The following is a 5,447-nucleotide window of genomic DNA, read 5'->3' as shown; positions in this document are numbered from 1 at the left end:
AACAGAGATGCAATGAGTCAAAATTACCTGACAAGAGACCATGAAGGACAACACACACTAGACGCAGGCATGTAAGGAATCCAGACAATGCAATTATCATACATAGATTTTAAAGTAAGTAAGGTTAACATCATCAAGGAAATAAAGAACAAAATCAAAAATTTCATCAAAGGGCTGGAAAAAAATACATATATACACCTACTCCTCACTTATCAACATGGTTAATTTCCAAAGACCATGTTGTTATGTGAAAATCAGCGTTGTTTGAAAATGAGTGCCATGGTGAGGAAGAGATAGCACACTCCTCCTCAAGCCATGTGAGATCCAGCAGCCAGGAGGGCATGGGGCCTGGTGAGAGGCTCAGGCCACAGCCTACCACCAGATCATACATCTTGATGCTGGCATCATTCAAGGCAAGAGCAGTAGCACTGAGCACAGCAGCAAGGGTTGAGCCACCATCCTTGAGCAGCAATGCTAATACCTTGAGCTGTGCATATGGGTAGTGGCTCAGGAGTACAGCCAGCTCAAGTACCTCCTACAGTGCCAGCACCAGCTTGCACTCCTTGCTACCATCCAGGGGCACGTGGCACTGGTGGCCCATGAATGGCATGTTGTGGAAATCACATAGTTGGTGCCTGCACAGCGTGGCTGGGGCCTCACTGCCCACCCAGGTCAGGCCACGATCAAGCTTGCTGCCCTTGACCTGTTGTGGGTCCAACAGGGAGTATAGCACCTTGGTGCTGCCTGCCTCCAGTTAGGCCAATCCCTTAGCCCGGCTCAGCAGCCTGGTGCATGTGAACAATAGATTATTTTACTGTTGTCATAAATGTGAAATGTTGGAAAATGAGACCGTTGATAAGTGAGCAGTAGTAATACACCCACTCCTTAGTGACATGGTTAGTTTCCAAACAGCAGGTCATTATGACAAAATCAGCATTATGCAGTATGACTACATCATCACATAACTGCCAAATTATATCATTACATAACTACTAAACTGCTGAGAATCATGGCCCAGCCAGGTTGACACATAACCTTAATCATCACAGCCAGTGTCACTCTCGCTTTGCACCTCAGTGTTTGATACTGCCCTACGAACGCTGTTAATGTGCAAAATAGTTGGATAGTAGATTTTTCACTAGTGTCATAAATGCAAAATGTCAGATAACAATATAATCAATAAGTGAGGAATGAGTGTATATATACATATATATATTTTTTAGAACTTAAAATTACAGTAACTGAAATTAAAGTTGCTAAAATTCATGACATTGATTTCTTGAAAAACACTTCTCTGCTTCCATTTTAGTTGACTTTCCAGAGCATTTGAAAATGTTGACCAACTGTCTTCTCTAGGTCTTACTATTTCCTGTTATTCCCCCCCTCCATGTCTTCCCTTTTTCTGCTCAACCTCTAAAATCTGTGCTTCTTAAAACTCTTCCATTATGCTACTTCTCTATATGCTCAGGATTCCCAGATTTGTGTTTTATGTCATCCTTACACAATTTCTAATTAGTTGCCATTGAATGTGTGTAGTGTTTACCACAAATTTGACAATTATTTACTTCTCAGAATTTTTTATTACCTTACTTTTTGTATTATCTGTTTTTCCAAATAGCCCCTTGAGGACTTGTATTCCTTTGAAAATCTTTGGAAATTTCAGTGCTGCAATTGTACATGGTAGACACTCAAATTATGTTGAACAAATACAACTTTTATGGGAAACCTTATTATGATGTTATTATGATTGAGTATCACATCCTCATAGTCCAAGAACACACGTAAATATTCTTAGCACTAATGGTAATATTAGATTTTCAAAATTAATCTTTAATAATCTCATTTTGATGACATCATTAAACTTGTTAATGTTTTAGAAATGGTTTACTTGGAAAACTAAAATGTCAGTTTTAAAAATCCTATTTTGCAAAGCAGAATTTTTTGATTTATGATCCTTAATCTTGAAGTTAAATAGGTTGCTTTTTTTCCTCATGTTCGTACATTTCACTATTTTAATTATTGAATGTGTTCAGAGATGAAAATGACTATGAAAATGAAGTCTTTTTTTCACAAGCAACCTTTAATGAAACACAGTTATTCTGTGCTTACAGACTATTTGTCCTCTGAATTACTAGATACAGTCACTAGGTATCCACTTATGCAGCAGAAGAAATAATATTCCTGAGAAGGGCAATAAATAAGGCAATCTATGCTGTTATTACAGAATGTACAAGAAGAATGGAAAAAATAACTAAGCTAACTAGACTATGACATGATAAAATAAGATGAAGTATATGAGTTTGTTTTTTAAATGGGAAGGCGATACATAAATGTAAGATAATAGAAGCATAATTATTCTCATAACTTCCATTCAGTGATTTATTGAAGTTAAAAAAGCTATTAAAATTGTATTAAATGTTATAGATTGATAAGTTTAAAAATGTTTCACACTAGAGAAAGCTCAAAGGAAAACATAGGAAGGGAATGAACAATGGATTTTTCAGTGACAAAAGGGAAAGGAGGGTGACAAGGAAAGAAACCAGGGAACAGGAAAGAAGACTCCAGGTGTGAGAGAGGAAGAGGTACAGAATTTTAGAATTTCAAGGTGAGGAGAGGAAAGAGGGAAGACAATTCATGTATGCATCATGTCTTTCATTATTTTTATTGATAATTTGTTTTAGTTACTGGGAAAAAGAAACAAAAATTCATTACTTACATTTTTTTTGGAAGATTATCAGTCAGCTACCTTGTAGTTAATGTTATATCTATTCTTCCAATCAAAAAATTATGTAAACATTCTCTGGAAGATGAGCATCCTTTTGCAGTATATTCCCTTATTGTCTCTTTTAAATATACGTCAATTAAAACAACAGAATGAAACTATTATGAAATTTTTGACATATATTAACTATAAATGAAGAAATATTTTTTCCACATAGAAGGAATCTTAAAAATTATTTCTACATGTATACATTCAATTTTTAAGGGCCTTTGAGTCATGGATATTTTAATATGTAATCCAAGCAATGAATAATATCTTTTAAAGTTTCTCCCTTGAATATATGTGTTAAGAGACTTAACAAAAAAAATAATCACCTGGATTTCCAGGCAACATGACACTATAGACAGAAGCACCACGCTGTTCCTCCACAGCAAAGACTGGAAAAACTAAGTCAAACAGAGACAAACCTCAATCCTGGAACCCTAAGCATCAAATGAAGAGATAAAGAACTCAGTCAAGCACCGAATGGAATAAGAAACTGACAGAAAACAGAAAGCAAGGAGAGCTACATGCAGAGGTCCCCTATCAGCTAACACAGCACGGATTCAGCATCTTGGACTCCTGTCAGAGATCAAAGAACAAGGAGAATGGGAAAGCAGCTTCACGGAGCTCCCAACAGGAGACAGAACAACCTGTAACCAGCAACATATGCTTTCCCACCCACCCCCACACTTCTTCACTCCCACTTGACCTCCTCTGCTTCCTGTGGCCACAGTCTCATGGCCAGAAAGCACTGGCTTCAGCTCTGTGCAGCTTAGATTTCACCCGCCCACACTGGAAATCTCCTTGAGTGCCATTTGTTTGTTGCTGGTGTTGCTTTTTTTCCACTTCTTTTGGTTTCTTTCATACCTCTCACCACCTCCCCCTCCTTTATCTCAATACCTCTCTCTGTGTGCCATCTTTCCTTCTTCTTGAAAGGCTGTGAAACACCACTCAACTGTGGAACTGCTTCCCAGCCCACGCAACCATGCTGGTGGAATCCCTGGGCCTTTTTTTGTTTGTTTTGTTTTGTTTGTTTGTTTTCTTTTCTTTTTTCTCAGTTTGGGAGCCCCTTCTAAACAGGCTGTACTGAACAGCTTGGGAGCTACTTCCCTATTTTGCATAGCTGCATGGTGGGATTCCTGGGGGCATTTCTTTTTTCTTTTTTGTTTTGGTTTTGTTTTGTTTTTGTTTTCTTTTCTCTCTTTGTTTTTCTTAATTTCTCAGTTTCTTGTCTCTCTATACTTACCTTTTCTTCCTGTCTCCTGAAAACCTGGCATTGTGTGACACCTCTACCCCTTATAGCAGGCTGTAATGGGAGCCACTTCCCCAGTCTTCACAGCCACACTGGTGGGATCTATGGTGGCTTTGCTTTTCTTTTTTTCGAAATCTTTATTTACTTATTTTCTTTATTACTATTATTATTATTATTTTTTGCTTTCTGTTTTTCTCCATTTCTCAGTCTCTCATCTCTCCACTCCAATAGCAAGTTCCCTTAGCACTCTTTTTTATTTGTTTGTTTTTGGCTCCTGTTTCTCTCTCCTCTCTCTCCTCTTTGCCCTACCCATCTTAGCTCCACACATCACAATCTCCCTCCTTCTTCCTACCTACCTGCTCCATGTGCTGAACATCACACCCTAGAGCAGCACAGGCATGGCCTACTGGAACCTCCCCTGCACTGATTCCCGGCCCTCCCTGCCGACCCTAGTATGTACCACAAACAATCCAGCCCAGCAACTCCCCTTCAGCTGGACCTACCCTGCTACACTACAGCTGAGCAACTGACCCTGCCCACTGGACAAAGAGGTGAAAAGTATTGTGCCCACAGATGAGCAAACAACAAAGAATGCATGGCCCACCTGCTAAGACATAACCAAATAAAACAAAAAAAGCAAGATTAAACAAACAAATGTACAATAAATAAATGAGGAAAATAACTACTTAATGTCCTGAATACAGCAGACAATATCAAAACATTTACAAAAACAGGACAGGATGGATCCAGTAGGCATACAAAATAAAACACCAGATGACTTTCCAATAGAAGAAAAGGCACTAGAACTACCTGTCAGGGAATTCAAATCTCTAATATTCAGAGCTATCAAAGAGTTGAAGTAAAAAGCAGACAAAAAGGAGGAAAAAATAGACAAATTCATGGGAAAGGAAGACAAATTCATGGAAAATACAGACAAAAAAAGGAAGAATTCAGGAAAATAATACAGGAATAAAATGCCAAAATAAATTCACAACTAGAAATCATACAAAAATAATTAGAAATCCAAAAGATAATCAACAACATTTCAGAAATGAACACTGTCATAGAAGAGCTGAGGAGCAGGTTTGAAATGATGGAAGACAGGATCAGCAAAATTGAAGACAAACACTTGGCTACAGCTCTGAGGAAAAATCAGAAAGAAGAATGAAGAAAACCTGAGAATGATGTGGGGTACAATCGAGGAAAAATTTGTGAGCGATTGGAGTTCCAGAACGGGGGAAAAAGACAAAAACACAGAGAGGATCATTGAAGAACTGCTGACAGAAAACTTCCCCAGTATCATAAAAGATGAAAAGCTGACCATCCAAGAAGCTCAACGAACCCCATATAGGATAGACCCCAAAAGAAAATCACCAAGGCATATCATAATCACACTCACTAAAACCAAAGAAAAACAAAGAATCCTGAGAG

At 38.1% G+C, this 5,447-nt stretch overlaps 1 pseudogene; it reads right to left on the bottom strand.

The window, feature by feature from the left end:
- Positions 1-205: 205 nt before the first annotated feature.
- The window catches only part of LOC111819746 (exosome complex component MTR3-like), a 107,995-nt pseudogene continuing 102,753 nt past the window's right edge, over positions 206-5,447 (bottom strand).

Source organism: Trichechus manatus, unplaced genomic scaffold, assembly GCF_000243295.1.
Source record: "Trichechus manatus latirostris isolate Lorelei unplaced genomic scaffold, TriManLat1.0 scaffold00017, whole genome shotgun sequence".
Lineage (NCBI taxonomy): Eukaryota > Metazoa > Chordata > Mammalia > Sirenia > Trichechidae > Trichechus > Trichechus manatus.
This window is presented reverse-complemented; position numbering and strand designations above follow the sequence as displayed.